The sequence below is a fragment of the Sinohyriopsis cumingii genome, chromosome 12 (genome assembly GCF_028554795.1).
Source record: "Sinohyriopsis cumingii isolate HCF-2022 chromosome 12, ASM2855479v2, whole genome shotgun sequence".
Classification (NCBI taxonomy): Eukaryota; Metazoa; Mollusca; class Bivalvia; order Unionida; family Unionidae; genus Sinohyriopsis; species Sinohyriopsis cumingii.
Window position 1 is genome coordinate 99,041,826 of NC_142972.1, and position 26,524 is coordinate 99,068,349.

At 37.9% G+C, this 26,524-nt stretch overlaps 1 long non-coding RNA gene across 1 annotated transcript; it reads right to left on the reverse strand.

Moving 5' to 3' along the window:
• Positions 1–265: 265 nt before the first annotated feature.
• LOC149787071 (uncharacterized) lies at positions 266–7,093 on the reverse strand. Its single transcript, XR_016425253.1, has 3 exons — positions 6,764–7,093; positions 4,914–4,976; positions 266–423 (listed from the first exon to the last, which is right to left on the reverse strand). It is a non-coding gene; the product is annotated as an uncharacterized LOC149787071 (long non-coding RNA).
• Between the last annotated feature and the right edge of the window lie 19,431 nt (positions 7,094–26,524).

Sequence of the window (26,524 nt, forward strand, 5' to 3'; positions counted from 1 at the left end):
GTCATGCTAAAACTTTCTTATCATCGACAATTTTCTTTGTTTAAACAACCGGATGTGGAGAATGTTAAAATCAATGATGTGGCACAGACTGCAGACACGGACGTGGATTGAAGAGATGATACAACAAAACAAAATGGAATAAAAACCACTTACAAATTAATTCAAAAATATTAATAATAAATGCATCCTCAAATCATATTTTTTGATCAATGACCATACATATGGACTTTATTCTCTTCAAATACGGTGAAATATGGACGGGTAAACAGGTCTGCAGCTATTTCAGATTTTGCAATAAATGCTTCAAGAAACATACAAATCATCTCCATTTTCATTCTATAAAGAAACATGTCTGCACAATTAATGGTTCAAAATAAAGTCTTCGTTAGTGAATTTCACAGGACAACCAGGACAGCAGAATACCTACAATAAAAGAACAGTTTCAACAGTTATAATGTTACTGCAAAAGGAAAAGTATATACATGTTACCCATGCTGCATTTAAAAAAAATATAATAGCTTATTATTTATAATAATTCTAGCATAGTGATGGAAAAATTGATCAAATCTAAATATCAGATTTTACCTTCACTGGTCAACTGTAAAAGCAGTAGTTACAAACATGGTTCCCATGCTTTTCAAAAGATAAATGTTCAGGTCATTTCCAGGATGAAATTACTTTGCTCAAGATTCACATATGACCATTACTGAATGGAATTAAAGAACATTTTGGATTATAAAACATGCATTTTCTAAATCTAAAGCTGTTTATCATTCAAGACTCTCCAAAATAGTCAGAAAAGATGAGCATGTGCAAAACCATGAAATGTATCACACAAAACAAGTTTGACTATACTCATATAAATTGGCATGTAAAGTCATTTCAATGTACAGAATACAAATTCTAATTTTACCATGCTGACCTGCACTATGTTGTTATGTGGAAACAACATAACGAACATATGCATGTTATACAATGTAAACATTTCCTATCACAGTAGGAAAATAAAATAAAAGCTAAGTATTAAAATCTTTTCTTGAAACGAAAACAGTTTAACTTTAAATTTACCTGTGCCAAAAACCCAAACAAAATTTTTCAAACGACCTAAACTCATTAAGATGATCTAGTTTAACATCAGTCATTTAAAAATATTTACAAAAAGGGTTGATTAAAATTTTGAGAAAAAAAAGCCTTCAAAAAGATAACTGCTGCATAAACAACTGAATTTCTTTAAAATCAAATTGTCTTCTTGTAATTGATAAACCAGTTAGGGACCCCTTGGTGTCAATCAGGTTAGAAATTATAAAACATTGAATGAAATGACAAACTTTTGTGAATTTTTTATATTCTTGATGCTTTTTGTTTTTAAAATTGGTAGAGGTTACAAACAAATGGGTAAAGATGCTAACAGGTACACAGGTATTCACCCATTGATAATAACCCAGGTAAAATAATGTACAACCGGGTACCCATTAAAAAAAAAAAAAGTTTTCCAAGTTCAAATCGAGACACAGAAAAATGATTTCAGTTTGAAGATTGTGTTGTGTGCTCATTTATTCATCATCAAAGGGGCTCGTATGGTTCCTTACAAATTTACTTATCATACATGTACTATATAACAATACAAGGGAGGACACTTCTCTCCTTTCTCATGCGACCTATTTAAGAAACGACGCTGATATTTCAGATTGTGTGCCATTTTTCTCACGACCTAAATGCACCTGTTTTGAGTTCCAGATGACATCAACTCGTCAATACCTCTCGTCAACAGCAACAGTAAGTACTGATTAAGAAATATTATTTATAAATAAAATTAAAATAAAAAAAAAAAAAGAAAGCACAATAGAAATGCCCAGTTGAACTAAATGCCATTATTGCCTCAAGTTTGTGGCCCTGGAGTGAGTGTTAGCTGTTCAAGTCAGGGACGCTGCTCATATGTTTACTGCGTTTTTTTTAATACCAGGAAACCTAAGTCAGATATTTTTTGTCACGGCAAATGTAACACAAAAATGTGGTTACCATAACATACACTTCTTATATCTTGTTAGGAAAAACTGAACAAACTATACAGAATGAAATTTTTCACTGAAATGTTTAAAATTAAGGGTAAAAAAAAATCTGTTATTTTATAACACTGAGAAAACAATTCAAATAAAAATTCACATGTGTAAATGTGCAATTTTTGCGTGATTTTTTTATATGAAACAGTTCCAAGAAAACAGGCGGGTTTCTCGCATCGAAACAACATCAGATTCATTCTATTTTTATACTACATACATAGTGAACCAGTCTAGGTTGAAAATAAATGGTGCCAGACATTAATAATAATAATAATAATAATAATAATCTTTAGAAGCTCTAAGTGCTTTACAACATTAGACAACACCTATAAGATAAAAAATCATATAATAATATTATTACAAAAACAAATACCATGAAATTAGAAAAAAAATTAAAAAATAAAAAACAAGCTGAGAATATTTCAGGTAGCAAACATTAGGTCTTTAACTTTGTTCTTGCAGTTGAAATAAGTGAGTTTTGAGAGCCCTCTTGAATGTGATCACTGTGTCTTTGTGTCTAAGTTCAATGGGCAATTCATTCCACGTTGCTGGGCAATGGTATGCAAAAGAACGCTGTCCATATGACTTTGTTTTCATAGTGGGAATAATGAGTATACGATTGTCAGAAGGGGAGCGTAAGTATCTTGCTGATGTGTACACATGGGTGAGGTCGGATAGGTATGTTGGACTAGAGTCTGTCAGTGAAACGTAGTACAGAGAACAAATTTTGTGTTTGATTCTGGATCGAATGGATAGCCAATGTAGGGTACAGAGCAGCGGGGAGGTGTGCTCTGATCGTGGTACTCTAAGTATGATCCGAGCAGCCGTGTTTTTAACTTTCTGAAGTTTCTGGAGTAGATATTGAGATGAACCAGACAGAATTGAGTTACAATAGTCCAGTCTTGAAAGTACTAATGAACACACAAGTGTTTTAGTGGCAATATAATAAACCCCCAAACTGGGATGAATAGATGTGACTGATGGATGTTATACGACTGAAAAATGTTAGGAGAGGGATTTTGTTAAACTTAAAAACATGTTGCACTGGACTGCTGTTGAGGGACGAACCATGGCAGGTCGAGTATAATACAACAATCATCATTTGGACTTTACAACTATTCATGAACGTTACTGTAGACATGTAGACTAGTTAAAGTGAGTGTTACGCATAAATAATCTATCAATTTCTTTTGTCTCTACTATTGTACTACGGTATTTACAGTATGTTTTCAGACGGCAACAAATAATTACTTTTTTTTGTCGTCCAAAGACATTAAATTCTTTAATTAGGTGTCTGAAAACATACAGGGGAAGATAAATTTGTGGCCCCCCCCCCCCCCAAATCCATAACGAAATTACCGTTAGCTCACATGATGACATGCTGCCATAAAGAAAAATAAGTACTTTGTCCAATACCATGGAAAGGATAATAAATGAAAAACAGGTGTGTGTGTGTGTGTATGATTTGGATTTTTAATGTAGCTTTAAAAAAAATTAAGTCATATCGTTACGATGTCGGCAGTGTGACAGTTTAATAGCAATGTCTAGCAAAGGGGCATCATGCCGCTGACAGGTAGCATGATGTCCCAACCCGTCACATTATCCTGACACCAGGCCGACCAGGCCTAACATTAAGCTCTTAATGCTGAGCACCAAGTGAGGCAGCTGTTAGCATAAGATGTAGAAAAATTATAGTGGAGCAAGATCCGAAAATTACAAAGCATATAAATGTTATATTTGCCCCCCCCCCCCCCGAAACGGTGTCCAGAAACAAACTGTAAATACAGTGTAACTACTAATCCAAATGAATTTAGACGATTTGAGACGAAACTTTTAACCACTGATCCAGATAAGTAGCAGACCCACTTATAACATGGGGTCAGTTGTAGAGCCCATTTTATTTTACTAGAAAGTACCAAAAATCTGACCCATATTTGTTGAACAGAGGAAATCTTGATCAAAGTTGGTAATTGAAACCTGTTGGAATTGTTATCGATCTCTAAGTGGTTGGGCATCTTGACTATAAAGGTCATTTTTACATAAAAGCAAATAACTTAATTAGACAAAGCACTTTATTGACAGTTATTGCCAACGAGATTTTAAAATGAGTATTCAGCCATTAAACAGACCAGCTAGCCCTACCTCCCTTAGAGGCTTTCACAGTGTCCAGCAAGGATGGCATCATTTCATATAGCTATGGAGGTCCCTCGATAAATTACACCCTTGCCTATAGAGCAGTCTGTTTTTGGACCCACGGTGCGCGAGTTATCAAGGGAGTGGTGTATATTGCTCTTTTTATGCTCAGATTATGCCTTTTAGCTGCTTATATTAGTAATAATTATGCTTATACCTTTATAGGGGGTTAGCACCTGTGAACCTACAACAAAGCAGTTCAGGTTCACATTTAATACAATTTTCGTTTGATTGGGTACCCAGGTAACTGATTGATAGGACTAACAGGTACCTGGTAGAAATTTCCCAAACTTTTGACATCTCTACATATGGGCGGATATGAAAATAGTTTAGAAATAATTAATCTAATTGAAAACCATACATAATGAAATCTTTCATTTAAATATTTTAATCTAAGGGGAAAACAACTCTGTTGTAACATAAAAAAAAAATCTTTAAAAAACTTCACTAACTATTGTATTGTCATTTTTGGGGGATAATTTTTGTAATTATTACTTACAAGTGTATTATTGCAGATAATATGTGTTTGAAAGAAATAAAATATATTAAAGATGCAAATATTAATAATACAGGGACACAAAAAACGATCCATTTATATACCCTGGACTAAATGTCATATCTTATGTCATGTGGCATGTATTTGGCGAATGGAGAACTTACCAATGGAGAACTCGCTTAGGGAAAACTAGCCCTAGGTTGGTTGGTGAATTCACTCCAGGCTGACTGAAGAGAGAGAGAGATAGAGTTAGAGAGCTTCTCTGGAGAAGTGAGAGATCTTACTTGTATACTGATTAAGACTGTCAAATTGATACCTTAAGTGTTCACAAAGAAATCAATCAGTTATCATTAATACATGTAATATCGATTCTCAAAGAAGATGAAATTGTCAATAAATACTGGCATAGTTATCACCAATTTGCTTCATGTACCAGCTGCATAAGCTTCAGCAGGTGAAGCTTAAAACATAGGTAACATTGCATGTAGAAATAAAAAAGCGCTGGATTTTACACCTCAAAAGCATCTTACATAGTTGATTGAGGGGGTAGGGGTGCTGATGCACATCTGTGAAGTTAGTGGACAAACAGATGGAGAGAAGCCTTCAGATACTCATATTTAAATTATTCTAAGCCAGGTTTGTTTTTACAAAAAAGGGTATTTGGTGATATAATTTCGTTATTACTAAAAATATGAGGCAAATATTAAATTCCAATGACAATAATTGGGATCATTTAAAATAAATAGTTAAATAGACAGTTTCAATGTGTTTTTGGGGATGGAGACAAAGCTTATGAGGAAAATTATCAGATATATGCTGAAATAAATGAGGCTGCACTTAAGCTGTTACTATCTAGGATACCACAAAGATTATTATGTTATCTTGTTTTTGGTAAGTTTCAAACAAACAAGTCTGATATAATGATTTAACACCACACAATGGTGACATTACTATAGTACAAGTCACATGGGTCATGTATGCACATTTACTCATTTTTATTTAAATATAAATTCTTTTTAAAATTTAACACTAATTTTATTTAACCAAAGTCTATTCAATCCCAATTACTGAATGCTCTGCACCTTAACTGTCTCCATGAATCTTCCAGACAAATATCTATTGCTATGGGCTTTTACAATTGTGGCCATGTACTGAACTTGGGTCAAAATAAGAGCATGTCCAGTGTAATCATCACAATCGAGGGTAGTGTGAATTTGTTTATCAATATGTGTAGCTTTCATTTTGACATCATAGTGTGCACCATTCAATCCAGATTATACTGGATCACACCGTTAGGTTCATTTTGTCAAAATATATACGTACATTAATATTGATTTTGCCGCTGGGACCTCTTGGGGCATCTAAATAATGTCCTTCCAAAGGAATATGGATTTATAAGAATCTAAATGAAGTGAATACTTGCTACTCAAAGGAATGTAGAATCAAAGTATAAAAAATGGCACCAATTACTGAAATAGTTGGTGCTGAATGCCTACATGTCCTATGTGACTTGTACTATATAAAAAAAATCAACAACAGCAAAAAGTTATTCTGCAATGACCATCAATAATAGTCCAACATACACAGGGCATAAGTAAACACTTGCTATAGAAATGAACAGGTGTGTGTGTGTGTGTGGTATATCTGAATTTAAGTGTGATTAAGTCCTAAATGATGTATGTATGTGTATATGATATGTCTGCATGTGGCAGTTTATAGTGATGTCTAGCACTGGAGCATCATGCCTCAGACATGTAGCATGATGTATCTCGGTTATTTGGTAACTGAACAATTCAAGAGGCGATCATATAAAGCGGTATCCATCATTGGGCGATACCTCTGAATTAGTATCTATGATCTTCGGGGCGACTTTTCCTGACACTTGGAATGATGATTTCTCCAAGGGACAGGTTCTCCATGGAGCTAGTCCTACATGTAAGACCATGACGCTGATATTTATGTTTTGGGCGTCAGGACTAGCACTAAAACAAAACCAACTTGTGCAGTTTCTTACATTGTAGGACTATTCATGGGGCGAGTAATCCCAAGGCGAGTTCTCGACTATTCCAGCAGCACGAACCATTTAAAGTTGAAACTCAGGTCAAAGCTAGGATTTGAACTCAGCCTATCAATTATTGCTTCAAAATACAATACGTTCATACACCATGCTCCTGAATATGCGCTCTATTTGGTTAAATTCGAATGTCTTCTCTTGTCGTCGTCTAAGCCCCAGCAAGTAACAATATTTATCTGGTAAGTTACTATCTATCTTATTCGGTAATACATTCAAATTCTACGATTGATCATAGTCGACAGACGCTTACAAAAAAAGACATTACAATGACCGGCCCCTAGCTGGAGAACCTGATAATAAATTTGATAAATAGCTTTTATATTTAATTTTAAAAAATATTTTTATCATTAGTCCTTTTATGTGACTTATTTACATCAATTTGTACATACTAGTTGTCGTATTCAATGGTTTTTTTTGAGTTTAATTAAGCAAGGCTGATAACCAAGGATGATTGCCGTTTTCTGAATGCTATCATACCTGAAACGCGACATACTATTAGCATCCGGTTCCAGACTGTGCCTCTAACATATTTACCATTGGACTCTAAAACACAAACACGGGCCTGGTTCCGAACCTTGATTGGGTGCACAAAATCATTACCACTTCGGTACGTTATATGAACAAACTTTTTCTGTATAAGATTACTTTGGGAATTTGGATTATCTGAGATAGAGATTATGTGAATTAGGACAAATGGAACATTTATGCTGATTTTCACATGCAATTTAACACTGAAATTGTTGTCATTTCAACATGCTTTATGAAACATCTGTTCTGAAAATTGGCAAATATTATAATTCACTATTCTGAGCACTAGAATTTGTGAGAAAACACATTCAACCCTGGAAGACATAATAAATTGTGTTGACTATTTATATTTGTTTTGTTTTGTGCTTTTATGACCTATATAAGAACTTTTGTAGTGAACACACATTTCTTGACACTACAATACACTGGAGAGATCTAGCAACTGAAAAAGGCGTGAGCTGTCCATCTATTCCACTTTATTTGACATTGACCCTTGACACGTTACAATACATGATGGCCAGTATAAGTGTACATGATAGGCTATACATGTTGGCCTGTGAAAGTGTACATGAGAGCCTACTGGCAATCTTTCCATATTTCACTGCTATGGGGTTATTCCATGTTGTTGCATGATGCATGCATGCCATTTTTGGGAATTTAGTCTTAGAAAGTCTGATTCAAATGTAGGAAATGTCTTGGAGGGAGTCTTGGCTCAGCATAATGTATGCATGTAGAGAGGGAAATAGAAATGTGTGTTTTTTTAAAAATATCTTCCTTACAACAAATGAGTAGTAAAAGGTAGGGAATCTTTTGTTACAAAGGGTTACAGCTAAGAATTCTCATGCTGGATTAAAGGCATTGCCATTTTATATGTGGTATAAATGGTACAACAACAACAATGTGATGATTGGAAGAATTTTGTTTGCATTCGTATTTACAGTTTTATAAATATCAAACAGACAACAAAATACACATATAAAGAAGTAATTCTTTGTTGACAACTGTCCTGGATGATGACCTCAGCATCAAGATGGGAGATGCCTTCAACATCTGCTATCATGTGCATCAGTACCTTGAAGCAGATGACAAAATACAATCTGCTTTAAAATATTTTATCAAACTTGAGAAGGTGATCTAAGGTGTCCAAGTACTGTATTCTATATATATCCATATTCAAGCCAAGATGTACTGTTAGGACTCTTTGGCCTGGAAGTCAGTAACAGAAAAGAATGAAAACCAATAGTTATGTAAAATTAATTTAAAAACTTATTTCCCTAGAATACAAAGTGAAAAGTGTGTGTGTGTGTGTGTGTGTGTAATTCGGATTTTTAACACAGCTTTAACAATTTGTCAGTCTTATCACTACAATGTTTGCAGTGTGTTAGTTTATAGTGATGTATAACACTGAGGTATCATGCTGTAGACATGTAGCATGATGTCCCACCCAGCCACATTACCCTGACACGAGTCCTACCAGTCCTAACACTAGCCTCTTAATGCTGAGCGCCAGGCGAGGCAGCTGTTAGTACCAATCTTATAAGTATATGGTATGACTCAGGCAGGGTTCGAACCCATGACCTCTTGCATCCAATGTGGATGCTCTAACCACTTAGGTCACTGGAGTGGTCAAAGTGAAAATTTAAAAAGGACTTACAGTATTGTGAATTCAATTGCTAATGGTCCAAACAGTTTTATTACAATCCAAAAGTATTCCAAATGAATTCTAGTGGTGTTATGAATGCATTCGAATCTTGAAAGTGCTGATGTACCAGCAACCTGGAATAGCCTAGAATAGTGTTGATGTGCTAACATCTTGATGAATCACAACGATGTAACAACACTTCATTCCAAGATGTGGAATACACAGGTAAGAATGTCAAACAAGGACCAAAATCAGTCTCCATTATACAAATATATTTTTTGGCTTGTTTAAAAAAGTTTGTAATTGTATAAATCTCTGAAACTGCTGATATAAATTGTAGGATGGACATTTCTCATAACACGTTTTCTGAGCGTGTTTTAGTCATAACTGTTGTATGGTATCTTCATTTACAAGTTGAATATTTCTTACACTGTAAAAATTCATTGAAATGATTCAGTCTGTTGTAAATGAACTATAGGTTTGTTATAATTTCTCTAAGATGGAATATTAGTGAAGGTATTAAAATGATTTGCAATACCATTGGGACTATGCAGTTGCTACAACTACCATCAGAATGATTTGCAATACCATTGGGACTAAGCACTTGCTACAACCACCATCAGAATGATTTGCAATTCCATTGGGACTAAGCAGTTGCTACAGCTACCATCAGAAGTCAATACAGTACTATATTAAAATTCGACTGTTAGCATAATTTTTCTTTCAGTCATTTTTAATCACTTCAACTGTGTTACAAACATAAGTCTTGCCTAACATTCATGTGAACTTGATTTCTAACTTTACTTTAAATAGCAGCATAATTTATTCAGTATGTTCATATAACACGAAGTATTTGATAAATTCCTGAGTGATATATAAACAAGTTTATTATTTATCTGTGTTAATCAAAATGAATTTATTTTTAAAAAATTGTTTCCAAAATTTAACTAATATAAAAGTTTCAAGAGTTCATAATCATTGTTGTAATAATTAGGAAAGATAGAAAAATCATATTAACAGTCATTAAAACAATTTTAAAATTAACCTGAAACTGTGATGAAAGTGAAAAAGAACCTAATTACCTTGACCTTTAATTTTGCTAACTTTGCCAAGAAATAGTTTCAGAAAACCTGGCACATCTTAAGGTCTCCCATCTAATATATAAAATACATTATTGTCAAAAACCCTTGCCACAAATGTATTTGTTGTCTTATTATTCACGTAACTTTCCCCGCAAAAGGAATATAACAAATGTCTCTATTAACATCCTCCATTATTCAAAGGCACAAATGGAACTGATACAAAATCACTTACTTACTTACTTACTTACTTACTTATCCTCAATTTCCAACGTATGCGAAATTTCGGCCATGTGCATCAAATTACACAAACCAGCCGCTCGGTCTGTGTATAGTGCTTGACACAGTCATGCAATTTCTTGAGAAAGAGCAGAACTCGGGATTCCGAATTGTTGCATTATTCCAAGTTGGACCCCAACATCTGGAATCGGTTCACAATTAATACTTCCAGTTCAGTACCCACGAATGTAGTTCTAGTCTATTTTTAGAACATTTTTTCCTCTCTCATTTTGCTGGTGATAGAAGAGTTTTTTATGCATTTTTGGTAGGGATTTAAAGGTAACCGTTTATTCTTGATAATATGAGCTTAGGGTGTTGTTGTCTGTGTGTATTTCGGTGACAGTGCACAGTGAGTAATAAGGCCTTGGTGATGATCCGGAAGTGAAATCTGTGTTCTGTTTACATGCTGCTATGTTGACAGTCTAGCATCTAAAAAAAGAGCAGGTCAACCTTCGACTAGAACTTCACCGTGAAGTCATCTTTGAAGGTGTTTTAGATTAACATATGATTTGTATTGATTTTCACACAGTGGAAAGGTCAGTACTGAGAAACAAATGTAGAGAACATATAGTAAAATTAATTGTGTCCTATGACAATCTTGAATCGGGTCACAACGAATGTAGTTCTAGTCTATTATTAGAACATTTTTTCCCCTCTCTCATTGTGGTGGTGATAGAAGAGTCGTATTTATGCATTTTGTATAGGGATTTAAAGGTAATTGTTTATTCTTGAGAATATGAATTCATGGTGTGGTTGTTTGTGTGTATTTCGGTGACAGTGCACAGTGAGTAATAAAGCCTTGGTGATGATCCGGAAGTGACATTTGTGTTCCATTGTATGCTGCTCTGTTTACAGTCCAGCCTCTCAAAAAAAATGTTGGTGAACCTTTGACAAGAACTTCACCGTGATGTCATCTTTGAAGGTATTTTAGATTAACATATGATTTGAATTGATTGTCACACAGTGGATAGGTCAGTAATGAGAAACAAATGTAGAGAACATATAGTAAAATTAATTGTGTTCTATGTCCATCTGGAATCAGGCCACAATTAGTACTTCTAGTTAAGTACCCACGAATATAGTTCTAGTCTATTTCTAGAACATTTTTTCCTCTCTCATCCTGGTGGTAATAGAAGAGTTAGATTTATGCATTTTCAGTAGGGATTTAAAGATAAATGTTTAGTCTTGAGAACATGAGCTCAGGGTGTTGTTGTCTGTATGTATTTCGGTGACAGTGCACAGTGAGTAATAAGGCCTTGGTGATGATCCGGAAGTGAAATCTGTGTTCTGTTTCCATGCTGCTCTGTTGACAGTCCAGCATCTCAAAAAAGAGCAGGTCAACCTTTGACAAGAACTTCACCGTGAAGTCATCTTTGAAGGTAATTTAGATGAATACATGATTTGTATTCACACAGTGGAAAAGTCAGCACTGAGAGGCAAATGTAGAGGACATATAGTAAAATCAATTGTCTTCTATGGCCATCTCCAAAGTCTTGTCGACAACTCGGAATAAGCTATTTCTCAAAACCATCCTAAAACAATTTGGAATTAAAAATTATTGCGCTCTTTCTCGAGAAATCTCTATGTTTCCGAAGTCAAACTATCGGAGGGCTCTTTTATTTTTTATTTATAGATTGTCGTTGCAGTACAAGCATATATAAATGCCTGATATAAATTTATAACATTAGACACATATAATTGTTGATATTTTGCGATTTTTGAGGGCGAGCCTATCGTTTGTTCCTTTTGAAGGCAAAACCTGGTCTGTTACACAGAGTCAATAACATCAGTGCATTTTATATCAAAGTAAAAAAAGCTATCCAAAATAAATTCCTGTTTAGCAACCATATATATACGGTGATGGCCCTGGAAATTGTTGGTCTTGTTTGAAACAACTCCAATGATCAGAGTAACTCAGCTATTCATATTGTTCAAATTTAGTACTTTTTCAGCAGCATAATTATTTTGTATTTATTGATTTGTTTAATCTAACTTTGATGCTCCGTGGCATAATTAAAAAAATTTGTTTCAAATAAATTAATATAAAAAATAAAATATTGAATGCTATAATATATTTAAAATTAGATTTATTTATTTATTCCATTTAACAAGTATTTTTTCGAGTATGTTGCTGAAAAAGACTGAATCAAAACATTGTGTCCAAATATTGCACTGAACTATTTTGTTAAAATAGTCACCGAGGAAACGTTTACTGGTGTCTGATGAATATTTCACAGGAATGAAGAATATTCCTGGCTGTTTGGTGAAAGGAAGGAAATTTTGGGAATTTATTCCTGATAGAATACGTTGTAGAATACGTCGAAAGTATGAAAAATCTGAAGGGAATGCTACTGTCGTCCTGTTGACTAAAATTTCACGAATATAATGCATATTGCAATTGTTGCATGATGTCTGCATGCCATGTTTCGGAAGTTAAACCTAACGAGAATATTTTGAATTTGACTGGGATGATCGTTTTGACAGCCATAGCAATCTTTCTTGATCAATTCTGCAATTTTTTCTGCCAGGTGTTTGGCAAAACAGGAGACGAAATGTTGTTCTTGTTCTGGCCATCTGGACTTCATCGCTATGTCCTTTTCGTTTTTGTCTTGGTTTATTTTCCCCACGGTATCTTCCCATTCCATTTCCATAGATTCTCCACCATCGCTTCTAATAGTCTATAATGACTTCTCTCAAACTGTTGATTTTTATGGTATTTTCAAATTCGGCATACAGGATGACGTTCACTGTTTCATCAGGTTCTCGTTTTGTAAACTGAATTTCCACACGAATCTGGCCAGATTTTATAGGGTGGAAATGTCCCTCGTCGCTGCCTTGGTCCGGAGTCAAATCAAAAGCCCACAAAGCATATCCTCCTGCATAATCGTCGTACGATATGCCGTGACTGGTGTTGGTTCCTAATTGTCCGGTAGCTTCGTACAGGGACAAGTACGACCTCAAGTAGTTCTTCCTGGCAAAGTTAGCTTCGAAGGGTCTGGTACACAACGTCGTGCCATCACGACTGACTTCAATTTTGCTCACGCTGTTTTGATGAAACTCGAAAGGATTTTCCTTGTAGGCTACGTTGAAGGCTGAATTCTTGGCGATACCAAGGATTAAACGTTTGGTTAACTGTCCTTGGAACAGATGATCTTAGATCATGGATGGCTGACGTCGGGGAATGGTGGAAGTTTTCACTTCCACGCGACGTATCGGATACTTGGCAGTCGTTCTGCTCAAAGTATAACTGATGTCGTTTCCTACTTTAGGGAACACTTCCAAGCGTCACGCGTAGAGTCTGGCTTCTTCGATTTTGGTTTTGTAAGTGGCATAATCTTCATCCATCAAATGGAAAGCGGCACTGCTGAGATTCAGTCTCAGGCGAACATCCACACTGTTCAGCAAATACTTCTCTTGCAACCACATGTCCAAATGCAAACGATCCATCAGTTCTAAACTACGGCCTGCTTTGATTTTTTCTTTACGGCTATTATAACCCACATTTTTAAGACTGACACCTTCTGACGCGGTTATGTCGTTACACTTGTTATCGCCTGCTGTATCATGTTTCCATACCACACAAGCATCCAGATGAGTGTTCTTGGCCTCATTGAGCACGTCAAGAGATTTTCCAGGTAGGCTTGGTAAAGGTATAAATATACATGCTGCTGCTGACCAGTTTGTTATTCAAGTACAAATCCACTCCGCTGTACAAGGAATGCGTGGAATTGTTGACGGCGGCTACATTATCTCCGTCGTCTATATTGCCACCGTCCGCTTCGGTTACTTTGACTTTCAAGTACAAGTAACTGCTATTCAGATCAATGTAATCTTCGGGCTGCCCCTTGATTTCAAACTCGATGGGAGCTAAATCCGTCAAAGAGGAGACGGGATGAAATTCGACCCATTGGGATTGTTGCATCGTCATCATAGTGGGCGGCATGGCAATCAGGTCTAGTTCCGACTTGGAACAGGCGCAAGACACTCGGTGCATCATTTTCTTTCTTTTTCTGTGTTTTTTTAATAATCAAAAACGTCTAAGTCTCGGACGGTTCTTCTTTTCTTAGTCTTTCTAGCTTTGTGGGTGTGAAGTCCTCTGAAGGGACGTTTTCTTCGTCGTCTCTTTCTGCCTTGTCCTTGATGTGGCGTTAGGGAAGCAGGAATGACTGACTCGACAACGTCCATGTCATTTATAGGCGTTTCTCATCGGCCCAAAATGTCTTTACCTGTTTGTAGCAAGACATTTTTGCCTGCTCTCTAAAAAGCTTCTTTGATGTTTTGTTTGTCGATGGTTACAATGTGGTGAAATTCTTTGCCTTGCGTCAATGCAGCATCTTTTAAGGAATGCAATCCTCGTGTCACCATCGGTTTCAAAACCGATGCCACCGAACGAAAGGCCGATTTCAAAAATATCTCCTAAACCATGTTCTCGCTGACAAGCGACGCCTCGGTACACTGGATACATGACTTACGTGTCGTTTGAGAATCGTTTCCAAAAATTGAGTTTCACCGGGTCTTTCCCTTTGGTGAATTGAATATTTTGTCCCAGATCTCGTTTTATAGCAATGTTGACAGTGTCAAAATACAACTTACAGGCGGGTAAATAGTGAGGATGTAAAAATTCGCGGTGAATGTGATAGGTGTTTCTACCTTCCTCGTCAGCGTTCGTGGCAGAATCCACTTTAAATGTAATGACACGCAGTAACGGCACGGAGGTGTATCCCACTATGTTGTACTCCACCACATCTTAGTGCACAAAGATCAAATTCAGTCCTTGGTTCATTTCTACCGTTGAACGAAATAACTGGCAAAAGAATCGTTGTCGGAAATGACTGGTAATTCGTTTTTCTTGATCATCGTCATCCTGATCTCAACGTTCCCACCCAAAATGTCAAACAATTCAGGACAAAATAAAATGGACAACACTATACTCTCCGGAAATTTCATCAGTAGGCGACGAGCCACTTTATGGTACTCGATGGTGCAAATTTTTTTTTGTCCAAGGCTTTGCTAAAAATGGCATTGAATCGTGCTCACCAGATGATGGCCACTAAAATAATAGCCTGGGGAAATTATCAAGTTATAGCTATACTCTTGAGTTTTTGGGTTATATATTTTATTTCTCATATTTTACCTGGGTATCAAAGTACATTTGCACTTGCTCGTCATGAACTTCGTCCGTAAAAAAAGTTTGATTCGGAAGGACATATAGGACTTGTGTAGGGTGAATGATTTCCACCAAAGCGACTTTCCAATGGGCTTCATGATCTAATTGGATGTTCTGAGGTAATTTGTCCGCGTAACAACATAAAGTATTGTTGGGAAACACCCCCATGGAACTGTCACTGGGTATAGTGAAGTAAAATTGGTTGCTGTTGTTCATAATTCCAGAGTTCTGCTGCTGTCCGAGGGGTCATTCGAAGTCAGAGGAGTGTCTCCGCACAAAATGGGGTTGTTGTTGGGGTGGTGACTGGCGTTGGGCACAACACTCCCGTTGTTCCCGTTCGAGGAATATTTCAGGATTGGGAAGATGGTAACCGATGCAACTGCTCAGTAAAATGGTCCACAATTGTTTGTCTCCTTGCTGAAAACTTAAATTGGCAATGGCTGCACCGATGACACATTACACCACAAAGATTCGGGAGAAAAACACGATTTGAGTTTTAGGCACACGTTCTCCACACCACACCCACAAGGGATGCTTTTGTAGATCTTGCATGGAAGAACAGGGTGAAGGAGCGGTCACTGCAGTGGTAGCGGTAGCTGAGGTTGTGTGGAAGGGCATGATGGTCACTTCCTTTTATAGTCGATGACTTGCGAAGCGTCGATCCAAGAATCAAAACTGGGAGGATATCCTTTCAAACGCACTTTGACTTCTTTGACACGTCGTTTTCCCGCTTTATGGGTTCTTCGTTCAAGAATGCTTTTGATGTCGCACACTTCGTCTTCTTTTTTGGTTACGCGTTGTAACTTGGGCAAGTGATACTTTCCTTTTAACACTTCCCCGTTCATGTCTTCCAATTTATAGACGGCAGGATGACGACCACGCACTCGTCCAGTAACAAGAAACAATTCGGTGGTCCAGTTGGGTAAGTAACCTTTGTCGAAAGTGCGATTGCTTTTGCCAATGCACACCCAATCTCCTGTTGCCAACACTCAACATTTCTGGGGGACAGTCACTGTCGGGTACGTACCAAACAGGCGCTCGAAAACAAGCACTTCGTTTTCGGGAGTCACTTCTTGCGGGGCACGTCCTATGCTTCAATGGTAAGAATGGTTGTACGCTTCTACCAAGTGCGGTAAATCGTCAATGTACTTGCGAGTGTGTTGATGCGTAAAATATTTCCACATGCGTTCTTTCAAAGTGCGTTGAAAACGTTCCACGATGCTGGCTTTGTTTTCGGGATTCTCGGTGGTGAAAAAATGAATGTCACGTTTCTTTAATTTTTTTTGGAAAGCTTGGTTCAGAAATTCGGTGCCTTTGTCGGTTTGCCATCGACGAGGTTGAGGAGCACTTTGTTTCACTAATTCACTGCTCGATTTGGAAGTCAATAGCACGGCCCAGGTAAATTTTAAAAAGACGTTGATGACACAAAATAAATATTTGTAGCCACGATTGTAGGTGGCCAAATGAAAGACATCGGCTAAATCGGCTTGCCATTGATGATCGATGCCCTCCATTCGGGTGCGACTTCTGGAAAGTTTTCGTCGAATGGGTTTGTGTAAAGTGTACGCCACTTGTTCTTGTAACCATCGTTGCACTTGAGGTAAACGGAGACTTTCAGACGAGTTTTGGCAGCACGATACGATTTCTGAACTCCTCTGTAACCTGCAGGATGGGATGGATTGTAATAAATGCTGGCTAACACCTTCTCCATATTTTAATAAGTCACCCACTCTTCTCTGATGCTACTTTGGATGGGGCGAAAGGGTTCATTTGGAAACGGCTTTACGTGTCCGATGTGCCACGGGAGTCGAAGTCGAAGGTAGTGGTGGTGGTGGTGGTGGAGGTGGTAATGGGATGGCTTTGGTTTTTTCTCTTTTTTCACTTCTGGTTTCCCTTCTTTCTTTTTCACTTCTGTCGAAGGAGGGTGGACATCATCTTTTGAACCCAAGCTTTCAGGTTTTCTCATTGGGGTGTGGGTGAAGGAATCAACAAGGACACTGAAATCTTACTAGGAATGGAAGCTGCTGACGGCGTTTGGAAGACTTCTTGTACCTCTTCTTCCTCAGGCATTCGTGGGGCTGCGTCTGTCTTGACCGATGGGGTGGGGTGGGTGGGGTGGTGGTGATGGTAATGGACTTTTCATTAAGGCCTTAAAATCTTTCAGAGTGGGCAGAGCTGTTTCGTCTAAAGTTTTCTGGTGAAAGAGTTGTAGTCGTTGCAAGAGTTGGCCGTACTTTGCAATTTTTCTGTTTTGGACAAATCGTTGCGATCCATCAACAATTGCAATTCGTGTTGAAACTGCGACATCTCGGTCAAATTCGGATTTGGAGGCAAATGCGGGGCCTGTTGTTCTTGCCAACGATGGTATTCCATCCATCGTTTGTAAGGCACTAATCCCAGTTTTCGTCCTTCCATTCGATTTCAAGGGTCACATCTGAGATATGTGGACTCTTTTATCTTCTTAGTCCCTTTTAATCTTGCTCCCATGAGTCCTCCCAGCATTGTTCCCAATACTCCTTTCAGCAAGGGTCCTAACAACAGAGGCAAAATTTCTCCACGTTGTACCAACATCTTATTCTTTTGACAAATGGTTATTTTCTTTTGAACCATTTTTCGAAGAACGTGACGATTTTTTTGGCTAAGCATTTTTTCTGGCGTTCAGAAAACGGTATCGTGCCTTTCAAGACATTCAAACAACATTCGCACACGGTATATCGATGGCGTCTTTGGAGGATGTTTGTATGAGTTTTTCCCATGGGTGGAGAAGCTTTGGATAAAACGGACAACATATCCCCATGTTTGACTAAACGAGGAGGCAGTCCTTTTCTTTTTTTTCCTTTGGGGTTAGAAGAGGGATGGCTTCTGGGGGGTCCCATCTTTGGGTGTTCGGGAGCACAAAAACACTAACTACCTTCCTTTGCCTCATGTCTATTTTTATACTGGAAGGCGTCGACACTGATTGTCTTAACGTCGTATCACCTTGATGACAGGCATCACGGGTCGTATAGTGGTTCGCAACGGACTAAATCGGGACAGTTCTTGCTTGGACAAATTTAGTACACTCTGTAACATGCCCGATCTCTCTTGGACTTTGATTTTGGGAGCAGGTACATTGTGAGCAGCTCCTATTGCAACTAAAGAGGGAGAGGGTGTCACCGCTTGAGGAGAAGTTTTGGAGACGTGGTTTTCCATTCTTAAAACAAATGAGGAAGAACGGGTGTCAAATTGGCATCATCAACAACGGAGAAGTGGTAGAACCTGAGGCTACTGAAGATGCGGTCACCGTCGCTGCAGGTTGTGATTTGCGAATGTAAGGTTGCGTCCTGGCTGAAGTGTCTCTCTTGTTGGTAGAAGCTGTTTTCTGTGGGCTTTACTTTTTTTTAGGACTTTTTCTTTTTTTTGTGGGCTTTCCTTTCCTGGGGTTGTGACCTGGTATTGGCACCACTGCTCTTTTTCTTCTTTGGGGTTCGTTTGGCTTTTTTCGGAGTGTTTTTTTCTTTCTTGGGGAGAATATTTTGGGCATTTGGATCCCATTTTAAGAGGGCGCGAATGATGACACCTCCTAAAGAACTGCTACCTCCAGGTTTCAAAATGATTTGCTTTTTGGTTTGAGTGTCGATGCGGGGGATCGGCCAGTTGCGTCAAGGCTACTTTGTTTCTCTCAAAAAAGCGTTTGGTTTGATGAGGAATGTGAATGATGCCTTGCAGTAATTGACGTCCTGTCACCCTAAACCATCTTAATACTTTTTTGAGACTGGTTTCTAACACACGAGCACGTACTTGTAGATTTTTTTAGCGACTGATGCCGTACAAGGCCCGAGTCAATTTGAAGGGAAGATGAGACTGAAGGGACGTCATGTTGACGATGTGTGAGACAGATCCAAATGTCCGAGGTTTTTATAGATTTTTTTTAAGTCGACGACGAGGACGTGTACACGACAGGCCCTCCGTCTTGGCAACAGTGGTGAAACAAATATATACGAAATCGCAAATAATCTGGGGTGTTGGTTTTTAAATCCACAAGTAAATAGGCGCGTGGAGTTTGAGTAGCATCGTCGTACGCATGAGTCAGCCAAGGCGTTCCTAACTGTTTGGCTAAGACTTGCACTTGCGATTTATCTCTGGGGCTTTTAAACAAGACCACGTAATGATCATTGAGACTGATGGTGCGATGGGCTTTACTTTGTTGAAACAAATTTTGGGTAATGTAAATGACACTGGCATTACGATGATGATCTATGCGCGTAAACCAGTTTAATTTCTTCTTCGTCTTCTCCTAACATGTCGTCGAAATGACCAGATGGGTTTGACTGGGGTCAGACACGATTCCGTCGTCTTCGCTAGGAATGCCTTCCACAAACACGATGGAATCGCCTTGACTTTCTCGCAAGAGGCTGTACGCCGATTGCCACTCTTTATAACACCATACGATCCGTTGAGGTGGATGATCGATCAAATGATGTTTATGTTCGATCAAACGTTTGACAAATTCGGTTTTGCCTGAACCACTAGGTTCAGCAATTAACATGTTAAAGGGATGGTGAAGATGCAAGGCCTCCCAACTGACACGATCTAAGTGTTCGTCGATGACTTTGAAAGTGGAGGAAGAGATAACAGGGGTAGCCATAGTGTAGGGAATGTCACTTTTGACACGAAGACAGACAAGACAAGAGTTTTTATACCTTTTTTTCAGGACACGTTTATTGCAAGTTAAAACAGAACAACACGAGAGACAAAAATACATAAAATCCAAATGGTTAAGAACAGCAATAAGAAACGACCAAAGTGGAATATACTGTACATGTTTTTGGTAACCAAGGTGTCCTAGGGACAGTGTGTAATGTTCTAACAGTCTCTACATTGGGTACAGTCACACAGGTGTCCTCCAGGAATGGCCTTTCGGGAATGTCCATGACATTCCTGTCCTGAAGGGAGTGGTTGTCCTCGGTGACGGGTTCGTCTTCTAGCACTGTCACTAACAGAGGTTTAAAAGTTACTTTTTTCCCCTGGACGTTTGAAGTAAGGATCACAACTCTTGGGCATAATTGGCCACTTCTTTGGTCCAAGCCTCAAAACCCCAACTTTTCCAGTCACGTACATCTGTCCAATGAGGGTGTAAGTAACAAGCTACACACACAGCTTCGTACATATATTCAGTACCTAAAAGTTGACGAATCTTTTTTTCCCATAGAGGTCGAAAAGTATCCAGATGAAACCGCAAGGCTTTGAACAAGATGAGTCTCTCGTGGACCTTTAAAGGGACCACTTTCATGTTTTATTTGGTGACAAGTGCTGTTCGTAAAGAGTCCACAAGGAATCGGCTGGTAAACGAAATCCCAGAAAACAAGTCACTAAGACACACTACACGTCGACCCCAATTCAATGGACACAGTTCTTGTAATAAGTGTTGGTAATCTTCTACTGTCTGAATAGTGTCATTGGTTTCCTTCCACGGAATTTGTTGTATCACGAGTGATAAATGTTGTGGCATGGTAGCCCATTTTTATACCATCTTTTGTCGGAGGTAATATTTGTACCTTTTGCACAAAACTGATCGTACTTCAGTAGCGAAACCAAATTGTTTAGTCACTAGTTCACACACCACACATCGCAAGGAATTTTCCTCTAAGGACAAACTTTTATAGCGTAAAAGATTTTGGTAATCCTCTAACTCTTTCTCTGGTACTCGTTATAGTATGACAAACATGTAAGTAGTAGAAGGATGAGTAGACACCAAAGTCTTCTGGTCCTCGTCCAGTTGAACAATGTCTGACCATTGGAACATTTTCAAATGAATCAGTCCTCTTACAGCATTAAGGTACCAGTGGTTTAAACATCGGTGACGTAACGGATGCAATTATTCTTTGCGTTTCACTTGTATTTTGACCAGCTCTCGGGAAATGCGTTCTCTCAACTCCACAGGCAAACCACGAATGTTCCCTTGTAAAGTATCCATGATTATGTCAGTCAGTATTATTTTATTTAAAATTTTCTCCCAGAGCGAAAGTAATGAACATAGTGAGCAATATCTGACCAAAGCCATTCAGAGTAACAGTCTAGAATGTCAATAAAATCTTCTGATGTAAACGGTCTAAAGCGGAATAATCGGAAGAACACAGACTTGATCCAGATAAATCTGACGCGTTTCTTTTTTCACTTTCCTCTTGTGAAGTTCTCGACACATAAGTTGTATAGTCACCAACTGAGATTTTGCTCTGGCAGGTATGGGGTTTAAATACTTGTCTAGGTGTTGTCCAACGTTTGACTCCTAGCCTAGCTGGTTTCTTAAACGACATGGCTCAGTCCCACTAAATGTAGGTAGTGACAATCCGGATACCATCGAGCATGTTCCAGGAAAGCCGAATCTTTCTGCTCCCATTGGTAAAGTGACACACCGCAACTGAAGCACTTGACTGTAACCCCTTCGCCCAAGTAGGAAAATCCGGCTCTGGTTAATTCTTTGGGCTAGGTCCTCCCAAATATTTAGGCCATTTTCCTTGGAATCAACTTTCAAAGTTGCAGTATTCAGGCAAATGCACAGGGAACGAATATTCATCTTTCACTGGTTCATTTCGATGACGGTAGGGTGAAATCCAGAGGAGTTTACTCAGTTTTGGTTGTTGTTGTTGTTGTTGTGGGGCTTAACGCCATTTTTCAGCACACGATAGGCTGTATATGTCGGCCAGTATTAATGGTGGAGGTAGAACACGGGAAAACCCTGGAAAGAACCACAGACCCACGAGAAGCTACTGGCAAGCTTTCTCGCATACCCACATTGGCTGAATCCGAGACTCGAACCGGCGCAGACAGAGGTGAGATGGCAGTGATCCGTAACGGAGAGCGCTTTAGACCACTCGGCCACTCGGGGCCCCACTCAGTTTTGGATGACATCCGTAGGGTGGTAGCTGCATGACGTCACGTGGAGAATGACATTTCACATTGGAAATTGTTGTTCCAATTTTTCCAACATTCCTGAACGCATGACAAATTTATATAGTAAGAAAAATAAATTCCTTTGGACTGAAAAATGTCAGGAGGCCTTTGACAAGTTGAAAGCCATACTTACAGCTCCGAATTTAAGCCAGTTTTTTAAACCATCTCTAGATGCAAGTTATGGTGGGGTTGGAGCAGTTTTGATTCAAGAAGATGAAAGTGGTATTGATCATCCAGTGTGTTATTTTTCCAAGACATTAAATAAGCACCAAAAGAATTATTCAACAATCGAGAAGGAATGTTTGGCTTTAATACTGGCATTACAACATTTTTAGGTTTACCTTAGTTCAGCTCCTTCCTCGATTGTTGTATTTAGTGACCACAACCCCCTTACTTTCATCGGCAAGATGAAAATAAAAATCAAAGACTACTAAGGTGGAGTTTGTTGTTACAAGAATATAATCATGGCATCAGGCACATCAAGGGAAAAGATAACTTAATAGCACATGCACTTGTATAGAAATGTATTATTTCATGTACTCTATTTATAATTCACAAGAGTACTTATGTTTTTCTTAAAACTCGTGTATAAATTGTCACGGAATGGTGTAAATGTTGTTCATTAAATACATGTACTCGGGTTTCGTTTCTTTTCTCTGTACAACGATACCCGAGGGTGATTATATATATGGTCTATTGTATTTCGAAATCGTGAGTACGATTTGTCCTATGCCACACGTGCAAGGTGCTTTCGATACGGCAAAACGAAAAGTCTAAAGGTATAAATACGTTACTGCATGTAAATGGTCTTTACAATACTAATGGTTTTGTCAGCAAGCGGCCTGCTTAAAGGATTCGCACAACTCCAGCTGTAGGGGTAGGTAATTTGTCGGTCTTAAGTGATAACTAGTGTATTACCATATTTACCTTTGCATGTTTGTTATATAGTTTTCTTTATACAGCATAATGCGTGCAGTTTTTTTATTCTTGTTGCAACGTAGTACAGGATTTATGTTGGTAATGTAAAGCTACAGTTTTTATAAAGAATTGTTTACTATAGTCTTATCGAGCAGGGTTAGGTTTACTATTGAACTTACCATTTTGTAATTGCCATAATAATATAATCTTTATAACTTACCATGTATAACGTCCTTACGTTATTATGTCTGTATCAAGTTTAGTACACTGTATCGGGTATATTTTCAGCCGTTCTGAGGGTAGGAATATCCGGGGTGTCCGGTGTTGTCTGAGGGTAGGAATATCCGGGGTGTCCGGTGTTGTCTGAGGGTAGGAATATCCGGGGTGTCCGGTGTTGTCTGAGTATTGAAACGTCCGTTTGTCCGGAGCGTTTAAGGTGGCGGAATGTCTAATGTTTAGTGTCCGGAGTGTCTAATGTCAAGAGTGACTAAGGTGACCCAGCTGTAGAGCCGTCGAAGGACCAGGGTGTCTAGAGGTTCTAATATTTGGAGTGTCAGGAGGGTCTAATGTTCCGAGTGATCATAGTATTCCGAGGGTCCGGAGTCTGTGGCAGTTGTGAAATTGATTCGTAGGAGCTGTGGAGCGGATATGGTGCACGGGTAACGGAGTGTATCTCCATACATGTATTTTATTAGATGTATGCTAATTTTGGGTTAGTAAGACCCAGTGTATCATTCAGGACTGGAAAGATAGATGGTATATCCGTTCTTGTGTTTAGCAACATAATTTCGCTTCCTGAGCGAATACATTTTTATTATGAGTAAAAAACTTACATTGTTTACTATTTGAGTGAACTATATTCATCTTTCCATTATTGAATCATTTGTGAATCATTTATTCTGTGTTTTCTTTTTGTTAATGAACTAATTTATTCGTATTATTTCCATCTTTGAATCTGTGCGTTTTATGTTAAATAAATCCAATATTTGGATTATAAATACGCACACATCTCCATAATCTACTGCTCGTATAAATCACCACATTAAACCATATATATATATGTGTCGTCAAAACGTGTTCTGCTGTCAATCCGAAATATCCCACCCGGTTATCTTGTTACATAAATAATCTATTAACTTATCATATAAATCTTTCTTTTTTATGGGAGAAGGTGTTACGTATATCTGTTTAAATATAACTAATTTAATTTGTCAGTTTTAATTTGTGTTTAATTTTTCTGACATGCTATTGTAATGTAAATTTAATCACTGGAAATGATATTTTTTTCAGAATATTGGTTGACCTGAATCATTCTGTTCATAAACACCAGGTGTTGGCATGGAAGCTAACCTTGATTCAAAAATTAGTAAACAAAGTTCTATGTTATTTTAAAATGATTGGTTGTTGTCAAGGTCATGATGGGACTACGTGGGTTAAGAAGTAAGAAATTTTTTAAAATTTTATTCTGGGAATAAAATTATTGGTCTAATCAAGGCCACATTCAGTGTACGTGCTATAAAGACGATCACGTGACCCCTTCTGATTTCGCAACTTGGGAATTTCGAAATTGCGTCTTATGATACAATATAACCGTTGTTTTAGAGAGATCGAGATCTGTTTTTGGGCTTTTCATACTGATGTCAAGTTAATTTGTTGTAGCCAGATCTTGAGCTATAATTTTCTTCAGATCATTTGGATTTCAAAAGGATTCATTCTTTATTCTTTGGAAATATTTTGAGGAGTGCTCACACATAAATTTTGGAAAGAAATTGCTTACAAATTTAATTTGTATTTCCAACACCGGAGTGCCATTATTTGTATTTCGACAAGGAATTGTAGATAAATACAGTACTGACTACAACATTCGTCATCCATCTTGGATTTTCCATCAAGATTCGAACTTGAAATTATTAGAACATTTATTACTTAGGACTTTTGCAATTTAATTCGTGAAATATTCTTAGATTATTTTTGGATTTGATTATTCAAACCGTAAGTTCTTATCTTTTATTCATTTTTACAGAATTTTACAGGAAAATAAATTATTTGTTAAATTTTAAAAGCTTGTTGGTTTTACCCTTTCTGTGTTACTATTTATTCGAGCCTAAACACGTAACAATCATGTCACTTTGTCCTTACACAATGAACATCATTTTTTAAATAAGCACTCCTCAATTTTTCACGAGCTACCTCAACTGCAATAACCTGGTTCACTGTTATTGCACATCGCCATTCCCGGACCCCATAATCGTCTGGAAAGTCTCTTTTTCGCGAATAATCGACTCCCTTCAATTTATAAAACCTCCAACATGACAATTTTCTCACCCTTTTGTACATACGTATATCTCTTGTCAGTGTTCATCAGGCGCTACAACACAAATTCTTTGGACATAAAATTGCCTGGACTTGGCGCTCTCCTCATTGTGGTGTGTTTTTCGTTGCCATTGTCTCTTAAAGTATTGTCACTAAATTCCCGTGTTATCTTTCTCACCGAGTACATTACCATCACAGAGGATCTCGTATCAGTAGCGTTTTCTACATTACTAGCGCTTTGTAAATCCCAAGCGCCACAAAGTAATTTGTCATCGTCATCACTTAATACCTTAGAATTCCGGCTTCTGTTTGCAGTACCACAAGGAAATTCATCATTAACACTATGAAAAATACTCATGGGATGAGTTTCGCAATACGTTTGGTGAGGTCACTCCAGATCCATACAGTTTCCCTACTAATGACTTGACCAGAACCGTCCTGATAATATCGAGCCGGTTTAGAAACTTTAACATTATAATAAACATATCAAAACCTGCCAGTGATGTTATTGCAGAGGTTGCTGGCCAAGATAGCAAAGCCACGCGTGATCAACTGGAACTTCTGCTTTAATACGTGGATGCACGCGAACGTGTTCAAGATATGTTACGGTCTCACATTTGTCATGGAACAAACAATTGGCACCGCTGATCAAACTAATAAGGGACATTGGAGAACGTGCTGATGATATTAAGATGGCCACAAGGGTAACCGTGGCATCGCTGATGGAATAAAGCAAGAACCAGGTCCATTCATAAGATAGCTAAATGCAACCCCGACAACCATTGAAAACTTGGCAAAGCAGACGGAAATATTTGAAGAAGACTTAGATGGCACGAACGAAG